The sequence below is a fragment of the Lepisma saccharinum genome, chromosome 10, assembly GCF_977018435.1.
Source record: "Lepisma saccharinum chromosome 10, izLepSacc3.1, whole genome shotgun sequence".
Taxonomy (NCBI): Eukaryota; Metazoa; Arthropoda; class Insecta; order Zygentoma; family Lepismatidae; genus Lepisma; species Lepisma saccharinum.
In genome coordinates, this window is record NC_139238.1 from 39,096,588 (window position 1) to 39,123,990 (window position 27,403).

Genomic DNA, 27,403 nt, shown 5'->3' on the forward strand with positions numbered 1-27,403 from the left:
CTTCTCATCCTCTTATTCTCTCATCCTCTTATTTTTTGAAAGATGAGTGCACCTTATCGTAATTTTCCAAGTCCGGGACCCAAATGTTTATATATATCGTGACCTTCGTAAACCTCTCTCTCGGGGGAGGGAACGATGTACCCACACACACACACACGCGCGCGCGTATGCCTCTTATTATTTCCGTATTGTAACACAAACAAACAAACAAAATAATAATTGTTGTTTTTTAGGATACCTGGCCCCTATAACCTCGCCAGGGGTGCGTGGTAACGGCGAAATCATCACGAGTTTAGATTTGTACTGCGAATGTTGTCAAAAATTTAATCAATGTTGTTTATTCTCGATGCTAGAATCTTACATAGATTATTCTCTAAAAACGAAAATCGATAATCCTATGCCAAGCCCCCAAGGCATTCAGGCAATTTCTAATGTTCGCGTGGATAGCGACGCTCGGGTAGAATTTTTCCTGTCCCTGTGGAGAAATTGTGTTTCGTCGCCCAATGTAACATTTTCATCACGGACCAAACTATCCACAGCAACCCCTCCCCGAACCCATTCATCTTGCATCCTCTTTCGCCCGAAGAGATTCTATTTTTTTCAGCTTTCCCACGGTTCTGAATGAAGAATCCATCACATCCCCGATAACAATAGAATCAGAGGGGGATGTGGCGGAAGCAAACACAGCAGCATCTTCCGCTTTTTGAGTTTTATACTGGGAATCGTTTGTTTCACACACCACACCCTGACGGGGCGTGGAATAGAGGCCGAGGGGAAATGATCGACAATACATACATGGGTGGAACTATCAACGTCCCGTTTATTGTTATTTGTCCCCCACAGGATATTGTGCGCATCACAAAATCTTTTGTTGAAAAAAATATAACATGAGTAAATCAGTCAACAAGGGTTTTTATTTGCTAGGACATTGACTATAGCGCTCATTGTGTTTTCACCAAAGAGAGTCGCGTGGAGTAGGAAGGAGAGAAGGAGAAAAAAGGAGAGGAGTTCCTATATAACCTACCAGTTTTTTTGTACGTCATTATCATAGTGAACGTCAATCGTGGCAGTTCAGTATTTTTTAATTTGTTTGTCTGGCAGTATACATATATATCATCGTGGAAGTTTTAGTGAGCTACAAGTTTTATTTTGAAGTCTCTCTATATCTCTTGAAAGGTGAACGTCAATCGTGGCAGTTCAGTATTCTTAATTGTTTATCTGGCAGTATACATATATATCATCGTGGAAGTTTTAGTGAGCTACAAGTTTTTATTTTGAAGTCTCTCTCTCTATCTCTGTTGAAAGGTAAGTTTTTATTTTTTCATGATATATTAATATTTTTGTTTTGCGTCTGACACACACATATTCAAAGGAGTCATAAAAAATTGACACACACTTACATGTCGTATATTTTTAACCTCCTACAACAGTGCACACACACATACATACATACATACTGTTCGCGTCTAATATATATATGTGGAAGGAAAAAATGTCTAACATTTTTTTCAATTTTTTTCCTTCTGTTTCAGTGCGCTTTCCACTACCACCACCACAACCCCCCCCCAAAAAAAATTCTCTGTATATATATATATATAAATAACAGAGGGGAAAAATGGAATCGCAACCAGGTCCCTCCGGTCTTTGCGGGAAAGTGGCATGTCGCAACTGTGAGAAGTTGATTTCTAAACCTAACATTGCTAGGCATTTGAAAAAATGTCGTCTACCGGATCATGATGTCGTAGTCCCGCCGGCAAAGAAATCTCGCATTGATGCGCATGAAGGCGGTGCTTTGAATAAAAGTGCACGCATCATGACGTATAAATCTGGAAGTGAAAAGTGTGACTCGAGCATCTTCCTCAACAATGTGAAATCTCAGGTAGTCGATAAATTACGTGATTGCCTCCTCAATGTTGCAATTAAAATTCATCTCGTCTTGACCCTGCTGTATGAGAAAGTTGTCTCGTCCGAGTCAAGCACTTTCAGCTTTTACGTAGGGTGTGAGGGCTTACACGATGACAATAACGAGGATCTTGACGAGATAGTGACACGGCTATTTGAGCACTTGACACAAAAACAAGAAGAGTTTGAAGGTAGAGGAAGTGGATGGAGTCTTTGCGGTCGCAGCCACATGTTAGAACTTCGAGTCTGCAATTTCAAACCATTACGCAGCGCTCAAAAAAAAACAAAAAAACAAAAAAAAGCAAAATGCAGTGTTGAACATACAAAGTAATGATCAGAAGAGTTTCCTATGGTCTGTCATCGCCGCATTACACCCAGCTAATAATCATCCCCAACGTCTGTCCAATTACAGAGGATATGAGGGGAGATACGAGAATATGATGAGAGGAATTTCCTATCCTGTGCCCCTGAATAAGATCAATCAATTTTTAAAAAACTATAGAGAGGAAAAAGGAGAAGATATCGATATTTCTGTGTTTGGGGTTGACGATTCCGACAATATTCGTGTGTTAAGACCTGCTAGAAGCCAGAATAATGTAATTCGACTCTTGCTTGTAGATGGCCGTTACAGTTTGATACGGAATTTCTCACGATTAGTAGGAAGACAGATCACCAAGGATCACGATAAGATCGAAATTTGCGATCGATGTTTAAGAATTTTTCGCGAGGGAAAGAAGATGAAAGAACAGCACAAGTGTTTTGGCTCCGTGAATGCAGAACCCGAAGATGTCATTCCGGAACCCGGAACCAAGATGAAATTTCAGAAACACCAGGCTCTTCTCCACCATCCCGTCGTCCTTTATGCCGATTTTGAAAGCTTCCAAGTTCCCATGACGTCTTGCGACCCTGATCCCTCTACCTCAAGCACGATCCAAATTTTTCACCACGACCCTTGCAGTTTCTCCATCTACGGAGAAAAATTGAATGATGTCATCTTGTATTGCGGACCCGATGCGGCAAAACATTTTGTTAAGAAGATAGCGGAATGCGCGAGAGAACTTGCACCCAGCCTGAAAGGCTCTTACGTTTCTCCACCTGCTCTCACGACGGAACAACAACGGGGACATGACGCGGCGACAAGATGCGCGGAGTGTAACCAGGCTTTCACCGCCGAAAATTACAAGGTCGTCCACCATGACCACCAGAATGGATTATTTCTGAGCACCATCTGTAATTCGTGCAATCTCAAGATTAAGGAGTCGCATTTCGTTGCCGTGTTTCTGCACTACACGGAAAAATACGACACGCATCTCTTCGTTAAAGAGCTCTACAACATAACTTCTCGAATCAGCATCATCCCGAGAACGAGCGAGAAGTATATTGTGGTGAGAGTGTGGATCCCTCTCGAAGAAGGAGGAAGCGTGGAAGTGCGAATCCTGTACTCTTACAATTTCCTGTCCTCCAGCCTGGCCACCCTTGCATCTCAACTTGGCGACGAAGATCTTGTGGCCACCAAGCAAATGTGTTTTTCGGGGAGAGATGAGAATTTGAATCTGTTGCGTCGCAAGGGTGTCTACCCCTACGAGTACGTCAACAATTTCGACAAATTTGACGAGACGGAACTTCCACCCCGGGAGGCATTTTATTCTTATCTCACGGAGGACGTCTGTTCCGAAGAGGACTACGAACACGCTCGTAGTGTGTGGACGGCATTCAATTGCCAAACTTTTCGCGATTATCACGATCTTTATCTGAAATTGGACGTGACACTTCTGATGGATATTTTCGAATCGTTTCGTAAGAGATGCATCACGATATACAAGTTGGATCCTGCGTATTTCTTCACCACGCCGGGATTGACTTGGGAATCGATGATGAAATACACCAACGTGGAACTGGGCCTCATCGCAGAGAAGGAACAGTATGCTTTCATGGAGAGTGCGATACGCGGTGGCATCGTCCAATGTCCCCGACGCCATGCTCAGGCAAACAATCCTCATACGCCTGGTTACGATGCATCGAAGCCCAACACCTATATTGTCTACTGGGATGTCAACAACCTGTACGGCCACTCCATGTCCCAGTGTCTTCCCATCAGCGACTACGCGTGGATGACCGAAGAGGAACTCTCCTGCGAGGATTTTCTCAACTGGAGCGAAGATAACGAATGGGGCTGTTTCTTGGAAGTGGATCTCGATTATCCCGAAACACTTCACAAGAAACATCATGGATTGGCCCTGGCCCCCTCCAAAAAGAAGCCACCTGGAGGATCGGAGCCAAAACTCATACTAAGCATGGAGAACAAGCGGAATTACGTTCTGCACTACCGACTCCTCCAATTTTACATAAGTCACGGCTTGCAGTTGAAGAAAGTTCATAGAGGATTGAAGTTCCGACAGAGCAAGTGGCTGGAACCCTACATAACCGAGAACACGCGCCGCAGAGCGCAATCGACATCGCCTGCAGACAAGGATCTGTACAAACTGTTCAATAACGCCATCTACGGCAAGACGATGGAGAACGTGCGTAATTACATCGACGCAACGTTGGTCACGGACGAAAAGAAATTTGAAAAGATCGTCGCGTCCCCCTACTTCAAAAACTTCACCATTTTCGACGAGAATCTAGTATTCGTCGAGAGGAACAAGAAGCAAGTGATGCTCAACAAGCCGATTGCCATAGGTGCCACTGTCCTTGAACTATCAAAATTGCACATGTACCAATCGTACTACGATCAGTTTCAACCTTTTTATGGAGATAACATCCAAATATGTTACATTGACACGGATAGCTTCATTTTTCTAATCCAAACACCAAGCCTCGAACATGATCTGACTAAGATGAAGCATCTGTTTGATTTTAGCAACTTACCATCAGGCCATCACTTACATTCGGCAGAAAACAAAATGACGATTGGAAAATACAAAGATGAAGTTGGCGGGGAGTACATCAGCGAATTTGCGGGGCTTCGTGCCAAAATGTACTGTGTAAAGATTGCAGAAGAAAAAGAGATCAAGAAAGCGAAGGGGGTGGGAAAAATAAGTACCAGCAAATTTAGCATGCAAGACTACAAGGAATGTCTTTTTCATGGTAAAAGGCAACTCAGCACCGATTATCGCATTGCAAGTAAATTGCATGATTTGTACACGACGCGCGTAAGCAAGGTCGCATTGGATGCAACGGACAACAAGTTACGTGTTCTCGATTGTCAAATCCACACGAGAGAGTGGGGCCACTACAATGGAAGCGATAAATGTGACGTGTGTTAACCGTAACCCCATAGCCATGAAATCCGTTGTGTTTTTTTGCCATTCTTCAAAACATACGGGGGAAAAGAGGGGCCCTCGGGCGATGAAAAGTTGCAAGCTGTTATTATGTTGTTAAGCCCGCTTCAAACCGAGGCTCATTAAATTCAACTCTTACTTTTCATCGCCCGAGGGCTCCTCTTTTCCTCCGTCTGTTTTTTTGAAGAATGGCAAAGGCACAACGTGTTAAATAACTAACAAGGACAATGAATCTCTTTGGTTTCCGCAAACAAAGCAACATGGACACTGCATCACCAAATTTCAATAACCTCTTACCTTCCGTGTTATCTAAACTCAATGGTCTACTAATTGTACATCTTAATAGTATATGGACGAAAATAAATGACGATGTGGGCAAGATGTTTTATGTTTTTAATAACAATTTACATTTCTATGAAATTCCGATCGACGGGAAACTTCAAATCACCGTGAATCCGGAGAACACAGGCGAAATCAAAATTTCTACCGGCAAGAACATTTTTCGAATGAAGCACGACAAGGTACTTTCTAACATGTCGTACGATGTGTCTGCAGGAGATTATCTTTAAGTGGAACTCCTAGGAGATTACGACAAACTTATTCCTCTCTTCGTAGAATTACGAATCGTCTATCCTATTATAAATAACCGTTAACCAAAAATGCCTAACGACATTTTCGGCAACACCAAGCGTGTAGACCATGCAGAAGAGATTCTCATGCTGGACGTTCGAGTTAAGAAGTTGAGGACCGATTTAATCGCTTTGCAGGAGACCTTAAACAAAAGTTTAGAGTCTGAGATCGCTACGCTCCAAACGCAATGTCTCGATCCCATTCTGAAAATCGATTCCGAACTGAAAACACTGATAAAAAATTATGTTGACGTACCTTCTTACGACAACATTCAAAATATACAGTTGAGCATGGATTCGCTTCAAAATGATTTGGCCAAATTACAGCAATTTCAATCGAAAAATGAAGATTTGGAAAAATTGAAACTCGAAATCGAAGAGCGAACTTCCGCAATAGAAAAGAATTTCTCTGAACTTCAAACCGTCGTGAATGATATTGATATAGAACGCTTGCAGGTCGTTGTTTCTAAATTACAAGAAGAATTCACCGGCACGTTGGAAGAAATCAAATCCAAGTTGCAGACTTTGGAAGATACAATGACGAACCTACCATCGTCGGACGAACTGCAGGTCATCGGTAAAAGCGTCGCGAACATAAAAATTCAATTGGAGGCTTATCAAGATTTCGAACACATTCAAACCACCATCGCTACGCTTCAGGCGTCTCTGGAGTTGATCAACGAAGAAATTAAAAATATTCACGCTGAAGCAAGTGTGTTGACGAGTATTCAGGACACGTTAAGCACGGTTCAGCAGAAGATCCAATATTTGGAAAATTTGAACGTCGAATCCAATCTTACTCATTTTCATCACGTACTGGACAACATACAGGGTGACTTGGAATCGTTACGAACGAGCGTGCCTTCGAGCGAAGATTTGGAAAAATTGAAAACGGCGGTGACGGCACTATCCGATTCGAGTGACATCAAAAGTTCGTTGAGCGATCTCGAGAGTAGGGTGGCCAATCTCCCCACCTCCAAAGAATTACATGCTTTGAAAAGGAACATATCACGTATGCTGAAACGATTGGAAACGGAAACGGCGAACGTGGAACAGATTCGAGACGAACTTGCTTCGCTGGTGTCGACGCTGCCCACTTCGCAGAGCGTCGCCGATCTTCACATGCAGTTTACAGAGATGCGAATCATCGTGAACGATCTTACCGAGAAGAGCTCGAAATTGAATCAAATCGAGAACCTTCAGAACATTGTGGTCAACATCAGAGATCAAGTTGGAGTGCTGGAATCAACGCAGGAATCGACGCTGGCCTCTTTCGGTGCCAAGTTGCAAGAACTCAACGAAAGCTACAAGCAGTTGAACGTGGAAGTGAAAATCAAACCGTCATTTTCTACCGTAACGGATACCATAGTCGAGCATTTGGTGCCCGTACAAAACACACTGGGTCAGCTTCACAGCAACCTCGTTAGCGTCGATACTAAATTCGCTAAACTGCATTCTCTGCAAGCCATCGAAATCAACAGCGTACCCAATCAACAGAGAATCTCCACGTTCGTCGAAGGTAACAAACTGTACATGCTACATCCTTATCATCCGTACTACAAGTTTCTCCTCGATGGCACGATTCAGGTAAACGAATTTTCGTACTGGTCTCACGGCAGAAAAGCTAGCGTTCCCACCATGACTTTGATATCGAATCGTGGTGTCCAGAAAGCAGGAAACATTCCTCTGGCGCGTTGGAACGAAACGCGCAACATATATGAAATACACGAAGACGAAGATCTTACTGTTTTCGACGTGAGTGCCGGCGATAAGCTGATCATTCAAAACACGAGCGAAGTGCCACCCTCTTTGAATCCCATCACGCTGGTGCTTCTTTTGAAACGTAATCTCTAAAAATAATAAAAAATGTCTAGGCAAGCCATCGTCCAAGAATTGCATAAACCTGCACGCCGCAACTACGAACGTTTGGCTGTGGTAACCAAGGGAATCGACGACCTCTGGGAAAGCGACCTCGTCGAAATGAGTAGCGGCAAGTTAAAAAACGTGCATAAATTGAACAAGGGCAACAAGTACCTCCTCACCGTCATAGACGCATTTTCGAAATTCGCATGGGCTCTACCTTTGAAGGCGAAAACAGGAACGTGCGTCACGGAAGCATTCAAGACAATTTTTCGCGAAAGCGGCGGCAGACGACCTCGGTTTCTGCACACGGACAAAGGGAAGGAATTTTACAATGCCGTATTCCAAAAGTTTATTCGGAAACACAACGTTCAACATTACTCGACCTTCAGTGACGTCAAGGCCAGCATCGTGGAAAGATTCAATCGCACTCTGAAATCGCGCATGTGGTCACGCTTCACGCTTCAGGGAAGCTACAAGTGGGTCACTATTCTTCCGGAACTTGTTAACGACTATAATCACACACGGCACGCAACGATAGGCATGAAGCCAGCTGACGTTACCAAGTCTGACGAGCAACGTTTAATTTCTAGCGTTTACTGTCCAAAGTACACGCCCACGACAAAAAAAGCTAAATACAAAATTGGAGAACAGGTGAGGGTTAGTAAATTGAAGCGAACGTTTGACAGGGGTTTCACACGAAACTGGAGCACTGAACTTTTTACCGTGGTTCGAGTTCTACCCGGGAACCGTCACACGTATATAATAAAAGACAGTGGCGGTGAAATTTTATTGGGGCGCTTCTACGAGGAGGAACTCTCTAAAACTAAATACCCCGACACGTACCTTATCGAAAAATTTTGCGCAAGAGAGGCAACAAACTTTTGGTGAAATGGCTGGGACTTCCGGAAACAAGTTGGATCGATTCAAACGAAGTGATTCTATGAGTACGTGGAACGTGGTGAAGCGTCTACCTGATTCGGAAAGTGGAACGAAGAAAAAAAACGGCGAGTTGCTTCCCGACAGCATCCGCTGTCTGATCGTAGGTCCTTCGGGGTGTGGGAAAACGACACTGCTCGTGGACAATTTTCTCCTCGCACCGAATTGGTTAGATTGGAAGAACAGGCACCTGTACGTGTTCTCGAAAAGTTTGGAGCAATCCAAATACCAGCAACTGATGAAACTGTACGATGGTCTGGACATTGCAACGTTCGCCTCGGAAATAAAACCACTCGACGATTGTCGTGAAAATTCAGTCGTTGTGTTCGACGACGCCATCCTGGAAAATCAAAATGAAATTCGCAACTTTTTCACGCAAGGTCGTCACAAAGGAATGGATTGCTTCTACCTAGCTCAAACGTTTTCCAAAATTCCAAAACAGTTAGTACGCGACAACGCTAATTTCATATGTTTGTTTCGTCAAGATCACACCAACCTCAAGCATGCGTACGATGACTACGTAGGCGGAGACATGAACTACAATCAATTTTCGGAAGGCTGCTGCTCTACTTGCTGGAACAGTGACGATTTCGGATTCGCTACGATCGACATGACGAGGAAACCCAACGACGGAAAATACAGAAACAAAATCAACGACTTTCTAAACGTTGCAACGTTGTGAGAAACGACGTATATAAATAACGTCATGACGAAACGAAAAATCGAAGACGAAAATCTCAAGCTTCGCGATTACCTCGCGAAACGCTTCAAAGGTTGGAAATCCGAAAATCGCGGATTCTACGAAGAGAAGAAACGTCAGGATCAACCTGTGATCGATGCCATCAGCGGTCTAGGTAAAGAAATTAAAAGTGTCACGGAACAAAATAAAAATTTGATCAACGAACTCGTACCGCTCGCAGCTAAAAGTTACGCTGTACCCACGCCTATTTCAAGCATTCCTTCGACGCCGTTCGAACTGAAGGATGCACCGGCACGACGTCGAGCCATAGGCAGCACGTCTTCGGATAAAATCGAGTTGGGACCTTTGGCACGAGACTACCTGAGCACGGGGAAATTCGACAAGGATGAAGTGTTCGGATTGTATCCCAGCATGGAAACCAGCGAAGGCGGCGGTGTGGTGTGGAAGATTGGGAAATCGAAGGTGACCTTCGAAGGCAACGACATTAAAGTCAATTTAGGCGACAAGGATAGTTGGAACAGGTATCCGGGTACGGTGGGACTGTGGGAACTCGTTGCCAAAAAGCAGCCGAAAGATTACACCGACGAAGATTACCAGAGTTACAAGGAAATTCTGATCATGACGGATGCCTTGTACCAAAACAACGACGCCTCGCAGAATAGGGTGAAATCGAGCAGCGGCGAGAAGTACAGGAATCTCATCAAACCGATTTGGAACCAGGTCAAAACAGGCAGCGGGGTCAAACGCTACAACACGTTACCCAAAGAATTCGTTTGGGTGGACGACGTGAGGAAGCTCGTGGACCGATTGTTGGTGATAGCCGGCGAAGAGAATGCAGGTAATCGTAATTTCTACAACGAGAAGGTTGGCATCGTGGACATGATCAGCACGAAACTTTCCAACTTCATCGTGAACGACGACAAGGGCATAGGTTACCTCATCAAAATCATCAACACGCTGCCTCCGAAATTTTGGAACGTGGCCGAAGGAAAGGGACTCGTAAACGACATCATCAACAAGTTACCTTTCGAGATGCATCTACCTGGCTACCAGTACTGCGGACCGGGTACCAAACTCGAGAAAAGATTGGAGAGAGGAGACAAGGGTGTGAATCCGTTGGACGCGGCATGCAAAGATCACGACATCGCTTACAACACCACGCAGACGGATCTGGATGCACGTCACGAAGCAGACAGAAAGTTAGAGCACGCAGCTTTCCAAAGGTTCGTGAGCAGAGACGCATCGCTGGGTGAACGGGTCGCCGCACTGGGTACCACCATCGCCATGAACACGAAACAAGCACACGGCAACAAACATTCCTAAATTTTTGGCCATAGAGACTCTGAACGTACACTGCAACGTGGCGGAAGGTATGATCACGAAATCCTCGGACGGATTAGGAAGTCACAAGCAGACGGGAATCATAGCCACTTTCAAACCAAGTTCCGAATTCATGGAACCGATCATCTACACGCCCTCTTCGCCGATCTATTTTCCAGTATGTCGCAACCGCATAGACGACATAGAGTTGGTGGTGACGAACGAGAAAGGAGACGTGGTGGATTTCGCAGGTGCAACAACTACTGCCATCGTGGAGATCAACGTATAATAAATAACCATACATGTAAAATGGAGCAAATCGAAAGTTACGAATTGCAATCTTTCCCTCCCAACCGTCGCACGTTTGCCAATCTGAACGAAGCGAACAGGGAGATCGAATACGACGTGGACGTAGGCGACGGGTTTATTCATCCTCACAGAGCGGACCTCTACCTTCAATTCGACGTGGTGAAGAAAGAAAGCGGAGACGCGTTTCCTGCAGCAGCAAACTTGATACTCGTGGACAACTTCGTGCCTCACCTGTTCTCGCAGGTGGAGGTGAGGAAACACAACACCGTCATCGACAGAATAGATTATCCAGGCATCACGTCGACGGCAGTGGGAACTTTGAAATTATCCAAAACGGACGCAGCGTACTACCAGGCCGGGGGATTCGAAGCCGGGACCAAAATATCGACGAGAAGTCACACAGTGCTCTTTCCCATGCGTCTGCTTCCAGGATTCTTCTCCGATTACAAGGAGATCATGTGGAAGGGAGGACTGAGAGTCACGTTTCGAAGAGCGGCCAACGACAACGACGCACTGATGCGATACGCTACTTTAGGTCCGGACGGCACCACGCCGATAGCCAACACTTTACCCGAAGCAGCGAAATGCGTCATCCGAAGCATGGAATTGAGAATGCCGGTGGTGGAATACGAAACAAACTACGCCCTCAAGTACAAAGCGGAGATCTTGAAAAGTCCCCAGGTGCCGATTCACTTTCACGGTTACCAGTGCGTGCAAAAGATGGCGTCCGGAAGTCACATGGAATTCGACGTGACGACGCAGTTCAACAACATACAGTTCGACATGCCAGATTTCGTCGTAGTGCTCTTTCAGACCGGGAGGGACAAAAATCAGGAAAAAGATTCCAGCAAATTCGACGACTGCAAGATCAAGAACGTTTATCTCAAGAACGGCAGGAACGAAGTGTTCCCGCGCGCGAATTACAACCTCGACATGACCAAAAACGATTACCTCAAACTTTACGAAGCGTTTTCGGCTTACAAACGCGTGACCGAGGGAAGTGTGGACATGTACTACACGCCCAGCGAGTTCAAAGCACGGAGACCCATGACCGTCATCAACACATCTAAGAGAAAAAGGGTTGTGGTCAACGATCGAACCAACATCAAGGTCGTCTGCGAGTTCCACGATGCCTTGCCCGAGGATACCCTATGCAGTGTCATCCTGATTGCAGAGAAGTCCTTCGCCTACGACGTGAAGAATGAGAGGGTCACAGAGCAGTTTTAACAAGTTTTTAACATCTATTTTCTTGCACAATAAGAAATTTTTAGTACTAGCACAATCAGTTATAATGGCACAATACGAATTTCACTAGTTCAGATCAGTTACAATGTCAATTTCATTAGTTATCAGTTACAATATCTTTTTCATCACTATAGCACGAGACAATCAGAAAATTTGCACAAAAAAATTTGTTGTTGTTTTTACACAAGAAAATTAACAATAAAATTCTTTCTTTTTTATCGTTTCAGATGCTGTCGAAACATCAAAAACACATACACACACACTAGAAAAAAAAGCATGCAACTTTATTTGTAACACACACACATACATTCTCCATCTTCATCAAGAAAATATTAATAATAAACATAATTATTTTTATCTATATCTCACAATAAAACTCTATATCCAAAAATATCACAACATCAAAATAACACTAGAGTCGTTAGTACATGTTGCATGCATTACGGAGGTCCTCTGTAGAGTTTCATGGAAGTTTGAGAGAAAAAAAAAAAAAAACACGTGAAACTCTATAGAGGTGCGGTAATCTATAACCGCAGCCGTTAGAAAACCTTTTACTTTTTTTGGTTGGGCACCACGCACCCTGGCGAGGTTATAGGGGCCAGGTATCCTAAAAAACAACAATTATTATTTTGTTTGTTTGTTTGTGTTACAATACGGAAATAATAAGAGGCATACGCGCGCGCGCGTGTGTGTGTGTGGGTACATCGTTCCCTCCCCCGAGAGAGAGGTTTACGAAGGTCACGATATATATAAACATTTGGGTCCCGGACTTGGAAAATTACGATAAGGTGCACTCATCTTTCAAAAAATAAGAGGATGAGAGAATAAGAGGATGAGAAGATGAGAGGAGAGGTTTACGAAGATCACGATATATATAAACATTTGGTCCCGTTGATTCCAGCACTCCAACTTCATCTCTAATATTGACGACAATATTCTAAAAATAGAGAGGATGAGAGGATGAGAGGATGAGAGGATGAGAGGAGAATAAGAAGATGAGAGGATGAGAGGAGAGGTTTACGAAGGTCACAATATATAAACATTTGGTCCCGGACTTGGAAAATTACGATAAGGTGCACTCATCTTTCAAAAAATGAGAGGATGAGAGAATGAGAGGATGAGAGGAGAGGTTTACGAAGGTCACAATATATAAACATTTGGTCCCAGACTTGGAAAATTACGATAAGGTACACTCATCTTTCAAAAAATAAGAGGATGAGAAAATAAGAGGATGAGAGGATGAGAGGAAGATGAGAGAATGAGAAGAGGATAAAAAGAGGATGAGAGGAGAATAAGAAGAATGAGAGGGATGAGAAGGATGAGAGGATGAGAGCTCATCTTTCACTCATCACTGCCTTTTTGCGCCCGTGAAACATCGTCAGCGCAATAAATGAGGCGCGGAACGGGGAGAGAAAGTGAGTTTTTCAACTTTTTGTAGTCGTTTGGTCAAGAAATCAGAGTTGGCCTCAAAGGCATATTTACTATCTACTGCCCTAAAAAGCGAATCTCCTTTTTGACAAATTCACATTTCCTTAATTTAATGGTCATTCCACATTCTCTCAATCGTTCTATGACCAATTGTAAATGCTGTAAATGCTCTAGAAGCGTCTTGGAGTGAACAAGTAAATCATCCAGATACACGGTCAGATACTCCTCACTCTCTGGACCAAAATATTTGTGCATAACTGAGACAAAAGTGCTGACCGCATTCGAAAGTCCAAAAGGCATCCGAGTAAATTCATATAAGCGACCTCGATAAGAAAAAGCGGTGTAGTTTCTGTGGCTAGGGTGTATTTTTACCTGAAGGTAGCCAGACGCGAGATCCAAGCTGGAAAAATACCTGGATCCTCGGAAACGTTGCAAAGACTCATGGATGGGTTCGACGGAACTTCTTGGAACTATCATTTTGTTGTTGAGCTGGCAAAAATCAATGCACGGGCGTATTTGTCCTTGAGGTTTATCCACTACAATTAAAGGATTCAAATAGGCAGAATTCGAAGGTTGAATGACTCCCCATTCCTTCCATAGATTTAGTTCCTTTTCTAAAGCTTCACGCTTGGCAACAGGGATCGGATAAGGCTTCCTAAACACTGGCTCTAAATCCTTCAACCATATCTCACACTGAACGTCTCTAGCACAGCCAGGTCTTTCTGAAAATACATGGTGATATTTCATAAGCAAATGGAACAAACTATCCTGTTCACTCTTGGACAAGAACTAATCTTTCTTCAACCTTTTCCCTAATTTTATCTTCACTGGCACTCCACTTATCCAACACAGCGACGTTTACTCTGGCTTCCTTGCCTCCGTCGTAATCTATATTAACAGTGAGCGGGGTGCAGCTACTTTGCAGTGTCAACTCGTTCTCCAACAAACAGATATTGGCTCCATAGGGCTTAAGAAACGGCATGCCCAGTAGAACATCAACACCTAACTTCTTTATCACAAATACTTCAGTGTTCAATTCTTGGTCTTTAAATTTAATGCTAATATTCCTTCTCCCACAAATCCTTATCCGATTCGAACCGGTTACTCCAACTATTCGAATTTCTGGATCCTTCTGTAGTTTCATTCCCCTGTACTTCTCAAGTAGTTCCATCCAAATGTCGAAATTTAACAACGAAGCCTCGCTCCCAGTGTCGAGTAAGCAAACGACAGGAATGTCTGCAACTTGAGCTTTAACTTTGGGCGTACTATGGAAAGTAGTTAATTCAACAGACCTCTTAATCCCTTCTTCCACAGCTTTCTCTTCTACTTTGGTTAAGGAGTAGCTGTAATGGATTTCGTAAGCCCTGTTAAAAGTTTCGCCATTGGATATTAATCGTTCCTTACTACTTCCTTGCCCAAGCGGAACGGAACTTAAGCAAGATTCCCATTTAAACCTTGGTTAGTGGGAACCACTGGAGCGCTCCAATAGAACTGACGAGTCTGATCAACAGCTTGTTGTTGCTCAAAGGTCCTCGGTAACTCTGATTCATATGTCTGAGATCCTGAAGTCACGAATTGCCGGTTAGGAGAATTGTAGACTCTTCTTCGAGGAGGAGATGCAGAGTTTCTTCTTCTCTCGACGTAACCTCCTTCTGGTGCTCTCGTCTCGGGATCAGATCTTGGTTCTTGTCTATTAGGCCGACTTCTACACCACGTCCTTCCTCTAAACTCCCTAGATTGACGGTAACCATTATTACCTGTCCTTGGTTCCTCATGGTTACGGACGTTGTTGTTAATATTTCTCCCCGCAGGTCCGTGGTTTTCTCGGACGACTTGTCTCACTGCTGTATTTCTCTGCATTGGTTGCTGATTTCTAAACCTTCCATTATTACTGTTCCCAGCTTCATTTCTCTTGAACCAATCTGCTCTCCAGCTTTCGGCCTCCTCATTCACTTCATATCTTTTCAGGAACGCTGCTAACTCTTCCATTGTCTTCGGTGGGTTAACGAGGCAAAGTTGTCTGACTTTATAAGACATCTGTTTAATTATCAAATTCAAGACCTCACTTTCTATGAGTACTGGAGAAAGATTCTTAAACCCAGCATAGATTCCCCACGCATACTCTTCCATGGTTTGATTGGAGCCTTTAGTGTACTTTCTATTTCTCAAGACGTCCAATTGTCTTTGTTTTGCTTCCTCTGAAGCAAATGTAGCAGTAAACTTTTTACAAAATCCATTGTAGTCCTTAAACTCTTCGTAATGGGCCTGGAACCAATGCTCGGCTTGTCCGGTAAACAATATGGATAGTAACTGGAGACGATATTTCTCTGGAACTTGCATAAGCTCAAAGTTAACATTTAGTTCCTTCAGGTACTTCTGTGCACTTTGAGCTTCAATGTTACCACTGAACTTAGGGAGTTGATTTAAGTCAGATATTCGAGGTAATTTGACATATCGGCCTCCGATTTTTTTTTATCTAATTCCGAATCTGAAGATGGAGTTGAGTTCCTTCCAGGTTTCCGCCTCTTCCGACGAATCCTTCCCGGTGGTCTTTCGTCCTCCGAAGATGAATCACAAGAAGGTCTCTTCCGATTTTTTTCTGTCTTCGAGGTTTTTCCAAACCTTCCAGCATCAGAGTTTCCAATGGAGGTCACAACTTTACTGTGATTAATTCTTTCTTCCATACCTCGAACAATTTGATCTTCCACTGTGGGCCTATCATTATTCTTCCTTGAGATCTTTCTCAGAGGTCCACGTGCACCCTCACACTCAAAATAATCTGACGTCTCTCCAGCTGACTGATGGTTATCAAAGCCATAAGGTGACCTAACAGCGGTTTCCTGTTGAGTTGAATCTACGCGAAGTCCTTGAAGCCTGTCTCTCAGGGAGCTTATGTTTTGTTCCACGTTTAATTTCAGCTGACTTAACTCGGTGGCCACACAAGTGTTATTCTTTGCAATGTTATCCACTTCTTCACGAACGCTGGTTATATTGTGGGTTACTTCTTCACGGAAGCTGGAAATACTAGTATTTATCTCTTCACAGAAAGAAGAAACCTTACTCTCTCCTTGACGTAGTTCTTCACCAAAATTCTCTAACCTCTCGAAGCATTCAGCAACCTTAGAACTTACTTCCTCATTTTTCCCTAGATAAGCAGTCATCTGTTCCTTAATCTCGGTTACACTCACTCCCAGAGTTTCCATGGAACGAGTAATTCCTTCCCTTTCACGCTCTCGCTCAACTGTAAGCGTTGTGTGGAGTACCTCCCACTTCTTATTATTTTGGGACAGTTCCTTGCTTAGAGTTTCGTGCAGCTGTTTCCACCGTTCTTCATTTTCCGATTTATCAGCATGTCGCTTCCTTTCTTCTTCTGCTTTCTCTTCTTGTCGTTTTCTTTCTTCTTCTGCTTTCTCCTCTTGACGTTTTCTTTCTTCTTCTGCTTTCTCTTCTTGTCGTTTTCTTTCTTCTTCTGCTTTCTCTTCTTGACGTTTTCTTTCATCTTCTGCTTTCTCTTCTTGCCGCCTCCTTTCTTCTGCTGCTTTCTCTTCTTGTCGTCTTCTTTCTTCTTCTGCTTTCTCTTCTCTTAACATACTCCAGAAGTGTTGCCACCTGTTCTCTTCAGCAATTGTTTTTAGCTTTCTCTTCCGCCTTCCGAGCTTTCACCTCTGCAGCTTTTTCTTTTTTCTTTTCCTTTCTTCCATTTCCGACCAAACTGTCAACCAAGGAGGAAGTTCAATAGCAGGTTCCTTGTTCTCATCTTCATAGCCCTGGCAACCTTTATACCGGACGGCATCTAAATTTTGCACTTCCACGGATTCAGCCTCAAATTCACAAACGAAATGCTTCCACTGGCTGCAGGAAATGCACCTAAATGCCACCTTTTCTTCATCTTGATCGGAGCAACAATCAAATTGCAAAATTCCGTGTTCCTCTACAATCGTCGGCAATGAATTGCGTTTAGATTTTCTTGTTGCCATCTCGATGTTTCGTAACTTCAAAAGAACCACCGGATATATATACTTCGAGCCCCAAATGTTGCAGAGCCACTTGTTACGTCCGCCCTGGATCGTACTTCGTTCGATGGGTCTATTGAGCCTCGGCTTCACACTCAGTATCGCTTCGGGGCTTGAGTCTCCTCGGCTCAAGGTTCGGGTTATTCCGGTTTCTTCAATCCTCGATGTAAGGTCCCTCGTAATTCTAGGTCAAAGGTTCTCAATGTACTTATAGATCTTGACCAAGATTCTATAAGCAATCGACAATCCTTTTTCCCACTAGGTTCTGTCGATATTCAGTTAAGTACCCAACTTCCTTTTCTCTTTTCAGCCTCTGACCAGAGAACTGAAAATTAATCCGTGACCACAGAATAAGAAAAGGTGTTCCCTGACCAGGGACACAAACGTTGACTACTAACAGTCTATCGACCGATCCCGAATTCTGGTATATCCTACGACAATCACAATCCTCTCAATTATATCTCCTGACCAGGAGCATAGAACCGAGAGAACATAAGCCTTCTGACCAGAAGAGCTAAGTAATTGTCCTAAAGATAATCCAGAATAAACAAATTCCTAGTAGCGACGTGGAAGTAAGCGCAGAAGTACGGGTGTGAAAAGAAAAGGCGATAATACGAGTTCCGTATTTATCTGGAGTTCGAATACAAAAGGCCACGGGCCACCGAGCTTTGTTGCTTATATAGGATCTCTCGGTGCCGTGAAGGATTTACCAACTTTTATCTTTACCTCAATTTTACATTACAATAAAATACATATTAATAAAATATCAATGAGGAACATAATTAGCTACATGCAGAAATTACTATTTTTAACCTTCTGTGAATATTAAATATGCAATATAATTTTCATTGTTACACTCAGCATTTAATTTGACTAGGGAGTATGGCTTCTTCCAACTCCCCTCTCTCCCTGCAACGGCCACGCGAAAAGACAACAAAGAAAAGAAAGAAAGTTTACAACGTTAAAATGTTAAGCAATTTTTTTTTTAAATACAGGTTTTGTCTTGCGCGGGCATAACTTTCGTTTACCTTAACGTAACTAAATTCTGATTACACCGTCTTGCAGTAAAAGAATCAGGGATTAATATGATATTAGTTAAATTATTGTCCGCCAAGGGACACGACAGATATAGCGTGGGGAAGACAGCCTAATCTTTCGTCTTTTCCCCGGTTTCAACGTTTACATAATGTTGAGTCTGCCTGGCTTCTACACAATACCGATTGCTTTCTCGCATTGTTGTCACCGATAATGAAATTCCAGCTCAGCTTGCTGGCAGAAACAAACTCTTTGAACTTATATTTAACATCAGGATGTATAGTCTAAATACGAGGTGTGTTCCACTTTTCTTGGTAATTAACCATTAACACACAAACATTTTAAGTACCAAACAAAGAAAAATATTAAGTTTATATACACATTTGTAACGTGGAACTGCTACACGTTACAAACGATGGCCTTCATAGCTTTGTTATTCGAGTTGCAAAGCAATTAAAACGTCACAGTAAGGACGTTTTCTCTAAATGTGACCTCACTTAATCTTTATCAAACATTGCGTCTTATGTGTGAAAAAGTTTCAGGTTGTTACCTGTCGAGAACACACAGGAAACAGTAATTATAAAGTCTGATGTTCGCCAATTTTTCGTACGCGTCATCGAGGAAAACAGAAGAAAAGGTTGTAAAAGATCCAGGAATTTTAAATAAATTCAATTCCCGTCCGGGAGAGAAAACCAGCAAGCGTAAATGGGTTCTCGATCGTAAAGAACCATTTTATGTGTAGAGTATATCAATTCGGTCCAGAATCCTTTTTTCCGGATGAATTTAAATTCGGTCCAAGTTCCGTTTTGAAGTGAAACAATGAAAAGGTTCCATTCTTGTTGCGGAACCCAATAGAACCCATTAGCTGTGTCTTTTAGCAATCCTGGTCCCAAGATTGTAGTCACGTTGCTAGTCTCTAAACTGAAACTCGCAACATGCTTGAATATGCTTCTTTAAATATTGATGGCAATAGTTCCTTATTAGCATTCATTCGTAATTGTAAGTTGTTCTAACTAATTTATTTCTTGAAGTCATTTTTCTGTCCCGTTCAGTAAATCGCTAGTACTGAGTATTGCCTATTTGTCTATTTGTAAAACATACACATTAATGTTTTAAATTAGTTTCGTGTTATTTCGAGTATGATAACGAAAGTTTATAGTGCATACACACCCTAGCGTACGCTATTTTTGTGTTCGGAGGAGTCTATGTTCTAAGGTGAGGGGATACACAATAAAGCATTTCGTAATTCCTATTTATAACCTTCGTTATGAAAGCTTCTCAAAGTCAGACATTGTAGCCTGATCAAGTGTCATTTTAAGTAAGGTTTTCATTTTCAACTCGGATCTTCCCCGATCCTTTAATGCTTTCATTTGAAAATTTTGATTTTTTTCAAAATTTCGGAGGGGCTGTAACCTCATCAGCTTACCCCCTTGTGTACGCCAGTGCCTAAACATGTCTATTTTGAGGTTTCATGCCTCTTAATAATAATTTTAATTTTCATTGTTTTTATTTCAATGTTAGGAATGATATGAACTACTAAATTAACCCTTAAACAGAAACATAGGTCTTTACTTCATAATTAGAAACATCCGGTCTGAGAGACCTTATTTTTTAATATTTGTTATTACATTTTTTAAAGTTCTGAGAGACCTTATTTTTTAATATTTGTTGTTACATTTTTTAAAGTTCTGAGAGACCTTATTTTTTAATATTTGTTATTACATTTTTAAAGTTCTGAGAGACCTTATTTTTTAATATTTGTTATTACATTTTTTAAAGTTCTTTTATACAATAAAAGAGCAAAATTATGATTAATAACTCAAATTTATTGAAAACTAAAATTACATGGGAACAAAACTAAGAAAATGTATTATGTAAATCACTTCCAATTTTTACTCATTTGATCATACCTTCCTTGGCATTGAATACGTAATGCGAAACACCCGGTCTGTTAGACCTGCACGTTCTCAAACAATAATAAGTGTCTCGTAACAAACAGTCACAAACTGAGCAGTAACATGTACAGAATGTAGGCAAACGGTTGATAATAAGGTACTGTGGAGGAGGGAGACGCAGCTCGATCAGTGTTGCCACACTGTAGAATTACAAAACACTAAAGGTCTCACAGACCGATGTTTCTGTTTAAGGGTTTAGTTAGATAACTTAGAACTGAGATTTGTTATTGCAGATATCAAGCATGGTGGAGACTGTGTCCGAACTCCCCCCTCCCCATTCCCCTCCATTACACGTGTCAATTTCGTATTGATTACCGAGTGGGGATAAACTTCTCGTTACAAGAACTCGGTTAAACACCCAGCCGAGCGAGTTTGCACTCAGTTCCTTCCCTTTGATTGGTTCCTTTTTCTGTCGAGACCATGTCGATTCCTGGACTGGTAGTTGCTATAAATTGGTTATACATTTTTTACTCGCAGAGCGATTTCGACTTAAATAATTTAGTCAGATACAGAGAAAGAAGACGGGACAGAAAGAAAACGCACAGAGAAAGCGCGAGGAAAGAAAATGAAAGATAGAGAGATACAGGGTAGAAAAAGAGAGAGAGACAGTGGGCTGGGAGTAGGTAAAAGAGAAGAAGCGGAACGGAGATAAAGAAACAGAGGATAAATAGAGAAAGAAGCAATAACAGGGATAAAGAAAGGTATAGAGAGGGGAGAGAGAGAAACAGAAAGATGTACTAAAAGAGGAAGAGAGATAAACAGAAACGGATAGTAAGAAATCGAGATAAAATGAAGAAAATGCAGAAGACATTGCGGGAAACATAGAACCAAAAAAAAGAGAGCAGGGATGTCACCAAAGGGGGCAGGGGTCAACAACGATGTCAGAAGAGTGGGTGGACGTACAATAGTTAGCTCATCGCGCAATGAGGCCAGAGGGTGACGGGTTCGAATCCCGGCCTGGGCATAGATATTTGTGAGTGTCAATTCATCAATCTCATCATATCTTCACTCATCCCCATCTTTGCAAATTAACCAAAAGTGGCACAAAATGTGAAGTAAAAATAAAGCAATCAACCTTCTCTCCCCCCAGTTCGGCAGGAAAATAAACATTAACCCCAAATACCTGTCCGGTGGCCACTACGCCACTGATGAGAATTAAAAAAATACCAAAGATGGGTTTTGACTTATATAACAAAGTGAAAAAAAGCTTTGCTTGTTTCAAATTTCCTACCATGTGGTTATCGTGTTAAAATCAAGCAAAAATGATGCAAATCAAGTCTTCACTTTCCTTGGCATACTTTCATAGATGCCCACTTAAAGCTGATTGGTATTTGACTTAGTTTCATGATTTCTTTATTTTTAACACCGGACCCCCTAAATTTCATTTCGCGCCCTCTCAGCACGTCTTGGGGATTTATCCTGGCGCCGCCGCTGGATATGGCTTTGTAAATATCTAGAAAAATATGTACAATATATATCCAATGTTACCTATCATAAACTTAGTAGCAACTGTGTCCCTCACAAGAAAAAATCTACATCCGACACAACAACAATGAAGTAATAATTATATATTGTTGACGCAAACGCCTGTTTCTATGTAACTACAATCAAAATTTATCTCTCAATGCGTGGAGCTGTGAGTATCTAAAACAATTTACACATTAAAATTTTTTTGTAGATTTTGACCGTAGTTATCAATAGGGTAAGGATTTTAAGGTGCACAATTAAGGTCGGCAAGGGCGAAAAAAGGTTCTGAAAATGTTTTCAAAAAGGTGCTGATAATATGTCTTTATTCACGTCTAAACGAGTTGCATTAACATTCTTTATTCCACACTGTATCAAATAACATAACTACATGAAGTAATTAGGAACTAAATGTGGCATATACTGGGGTTCAAGCAACTTGTTATACATATCAACATTTCGACGTTTTCGAATGAAAGTCTCTGACGATTTGAGCTCAGGATGTCCTTATACGTGAAGAAAATACATTATATTGGGAACTATTGGGGCTGCAATGATCATATTATACCATTTTATAGCTTTCGTTTTCCTCTACAAAATGAGACTAGGGGATTTTATGTGTCAAGAGTGAAAATCATTTTCTTCTGTCCAATTTTTTAACAGAGCATGGAAGGAAATGAAGAAAAAAGGTGCTAAAGCATCAAAGAAAGGTACTGCTAATATCACAAAAAAGTGCAACAAAGCGTGTTCATTTTAATTGATTACAATCTCAAAATATATGTATGAAAACCGCTTTAATTTTGAAAAGATGCTGCACCTTAAAATTCATTCCCTAGTTATTATTGAATTGTTTTTTTTTTTTTCAGATTAGCGATATTCTTCAACTATGCTTAATACAAAACATGTGGTTCAACTTATAGTAGCCGTGCTCTTATCTCAGCTGTAATTAATGATTAGAAATCACAAATGTTCTTGGTCTCTAACTCTGTATTCGAATTAAAATTTTGCATGGCGGGAGGGGGTGTGGGTGTAAGGAAATCGGCCTTTTTGAAGCAGAGAATGCACATCTGTTTCCCAAACAAGCACCCTCTCACTGGTTCTACAGAATCTTTATTCATCCATTCTTGCATTTTGAAAGACAGCCTAGAACTTGAGTTATAGTATAAGAAAGCAATCTGAGTTCATGGAACTAATATTTGAATATTTACTCTTGCTCAATTGTGTGAACTTCTGAAAACAGTCCATCAACGAAACGAGAAGCCTTTATTGTCAATAATAAGAAACACGTTTTAAAAAGTTGTTAAGTGTTTCTCGATAGAAAGTTAAGAATGGTACATAATGTCAGTGTTGTACCCATGATGTCTTAAAGTATGAAAAATTGTTTGCTTCGCCTAAAGTTTACATTTGGGAAATATTTGTTGCACAATGTGACCGGGATAAGATCAAACATGCCAGGGATACTTTATGTCTATGGGGGGGGGGGGGTATTTGGAATCCGTCTCTAATTTGCAACCAGGTCGTATGTAATGCTGTCATTCAAGTTAAAACAAGAAAGGGGAGTTGGATGGAAAATGCAAAATGCAAATAACTCATTCGATAAATAAGACGAACGCCACTGAACCCTACCTTCCAACAAATGCATTTAGAGATGGTTCCTCAACCTTAGATAAAAGTTTAAGTATATAAAGCGGGAACCTCATCGAACCAAAGCTTCCAAAAAAAGCATTTAAAGAAGTTTCCTCAACTTCAGATGAAAGTTTTAGTTAATATAAAGCGGGAACCTCACTGAACCATATCTTCCAAAGAATGCATTTAAAGAAGTTCCCTCAACTTCAGATAAAAGTTTTAGTTAATATAAAGCGGGAACCTCACTGAACCATATCTTCCAAAGAATGCATTTAAAGAAGTTTCCTCAACTTCAGATAAAAGTTTTAGTTAATATAAAGCGGGAACGCCACTGAACCATATCTTCCAAAAAATGCATTTAAGGAAGCTTCATCAATCTTAGACATATGTTTAAGTTATTAACAGTGTGCGAATTAACGGGATGATGCCTGGGATTCACCCCCACAAAAATGTTTGTCTGCGGCAGAGGAAAAAACAACCATCCCTGCCAGAGTTGTTATCATCCCGTCCAAGGAAAATGTATTTGAAAGCATATACGTAGTATACCATTTCTTAACTAACAAATGCTACTGAAAAATCATCCGGGAAAACTGTTAACAATTGTATCCTGCTTCGCGTCTGTGGTTTTCTGTCCAATGCCAAATAAAGTACAAAAGCCTACCGCTATGGCAAGAAAAGTATATTTCATCAGCTTCTTTCGTTGGAGGTAGAGTCCGCGTGCATTCGGAACATCTCCAGCTGCCTGCGCGAGTCTAGCCAGCGAGCCTACGAGCAATGTACAGCGTGAGCAATAGAGTTAGCTATAGGCGCAGAGTAGAGATGACGTCAGCGGTTCACTTCTTGATTGGAGGCGTCGGGAGTTATGACTTGCTCCCAAGGTGCAAGCGCAGAACGGCCAGAGCTGTTCCGGAAATAATGTCACTCTGCGTAGATCAGATTTATCACCGCACGCCGTCATTGAGTTGAACGCGCAATATATATTTGGTCAGGTCTTCTCGGTGTATTGGTTTGGTTTTTCTTAGAAAGTAAATATACGTACTGTTTCTAAATTACGTCTAAATGTTATCATAGGATTTAATGTCCTAGGCCATCGTTTCTCAACCTATGGGGCGCGACCCAGTGCTGGATCCCAAGGGGGCGTTTGGTGGGTCGCGAAGTCGGGCCCGAACATTTATATACTGTGCCTTAAAAAGCAATTAAATTTAAATTAGTAAGATAAATTGTTTAAACTATTATAATTCAATCCGTGTAAACTCTACGTTTCTGTTACTCGCGCTCTAAAATTACCATTGGTTTTTACAGGCATATCTCTGATGTTTAACTCAAGGGAATGGGGTATCTGTCGTTTTCATTTCGGTCGTAGCAAAAGTTCTTAATTATCTGTGTGCCACATGTATGTCCACGTAAGGTTTCGCTTGATATTTCCGACCGCCTGTGTGTGTGCGGTTACCGAGAGGTGTCAACTGTCATCATATCACATTGTTATTGAGACTGCTCGGATTACAAAGCTAACTGCTTATGGACAAATGAATTTTGGCGATTTTAGGAGTTCAGTAGATTTTTTTTCACAGTTGGTCTTTTCAATTAATACATATTTCCTTTTCTAGAAGGAAGCATGTGTAATTTGTATAAGCAAGCGTAAGTGAGGGCTTCTTAAAGTATTTGATGTTAGCAAAAATATGATTATAAACTGGGCGCACATACCTACAAGTAATTCTGCCGACACCCATGCTTATGGGTCCCGGACTGAAAAAAAGTTGAGAACCACCGTCCTAGGTACATATAACTTTTCATACCAAGTAAACCTCACCCCGCGGAAAGGAAATCACAAGGTAAAAAGCTTAATTCGCACACTGGTTATTAATTTAGAGCGGGGGTCTGAGCAATCCCACTCTTCCAAAAAATCCCTTTCACGAGCCGCGAATAAACGGGCCTTTTGGGAACTCGGGGGAATTGAACGTCAATTTTTTTTATTTTTTTTTTTTTGTCCTCGTTTTCCATTTAGAAGGGTACACCTTCTCTTTGGTAAGTGAATTGTTTTCATAAATGTTTTCCCTTCCAAGGTGATGGTCTAAGTGTTTTCAGTAATGAAGTGGTACATATTTACTTATTCTGAGGGTAGTTCACTTAGATCTTATTTATTCAGTAGTGGGAATATTACTTCAGTTAGGAAAGTAATAATTTGCTATGGTGCGGCATGTGTTGGATATATCACGTGCCGTAGTTCCGGAGGATGATGGATATTATACAGCTGGTAGTCAGGATGCTGTGGATCTATCAGGAAGGTGTACATGGTTAAGAGATGCTGTAATGGTGTGCAGTGGTATGTGGGAGGGCAGTCGTGTAGAGCATCTTCGTACATTGTGCTAAGAAGTTGTGGATGGTGCGAGTTCATTCGACCAGTTATATATTTGTGACGGATGGCTTCGATGTGGGTTGTGATTTCGGGAAAGGTTATTCGCTCGTACAGTAGTCGTGTAGGACTTGGTAGGACTACTCTGAAGGCCAAACGAAGAGCATGTCTTTCCATAACTTGTAGTTTGTGATAGAATGAGTCTGGGGCTGATATCCATGCAGTGTGGCCGTAAATAATTGCTGGTCGAAGGAAAGCCTTGTAGGTATGTAGGACAACCTGCGAGTTGAGTCCCCAGGATGTTCCAATTAGCCGTTTGAGCAAGCTCAGACGATTTGTAGCTTTTTGGACGATGTTGAGCAATTGAGGTTTCCAGGTTAGCTTGGAGTCAAATATGACTCCCAGGTATTTTGCAGTGGTGGCAGGCAGAATTGGAGTTCCCCGTATTTTGATGTTTAATAATGTTGGGTTCCTTTGGATCTTCGAGCGACAGCCTGTCTGTAGAAACACCAATGCTTGTGTTTTGAGAGCATTAATTGTGAGACGCCATGTGTCACACCATCTTTGGAAGGAGTTTATAGCTGGTTGGAGAGTTTTGTTTATGGCTTGGATGGTTGAACAACAGGCGAGAAATGCGGTGTCGTCAGCAAATTGGTAGATAGAAACTTGTGGGGGTTTTGGCATATCGGCAACGTATAGTATGTAGAGTAATGGTGATAAAGCAGCACCCTGTGGAACGCCAGAGTAAGGGAAAATGGGGTATGACATTGCTCCATTTACAGTGACATAAGCGACCCTATTTGTTAGGAAGCTGTGTACTAATCTGACATAGGAAAGCGGTAGGTGGAATTTATTGAGCTTGTAGATGAGCCCAGTATGCCATACTTTGTCAAATGCTTTCTCCAGGTCGAATAGTACTAGACAGGATGGTTTGGATGTGTTGAAGTGATTTGTGATGCGAGTCGTTAGTTTTAGTAAATTGTCAAGGACACTGTGTTGAGGTCTAAAGCCTGCTTGGTGCGACGGAAGTAAACTGTGTGCTTGTAAGTGCATGTGTATGCGTCGAACAATGATGCGTTCGAATATTTTGCTAAATGTTGATGTGAGCTGAATAGGTCGATAGTTTGTTGGGTTGGTACTATCTTTGTTTGGCTTTGGGAACATTAGAACCTTCGAAATCTTCCAGTCTGTCGGGTAGTGTCCTGTGCGGAGGATAAAATTGTAGATAATGGCCAGAAAGGACAGCAATGCAAGCGGGGCCTGTTTAATCAATACGTATGTGATATTGTCCAATCCGGGAGCAGTGTTTCTCTTCCTACGCACAGTATTGATAATATCATC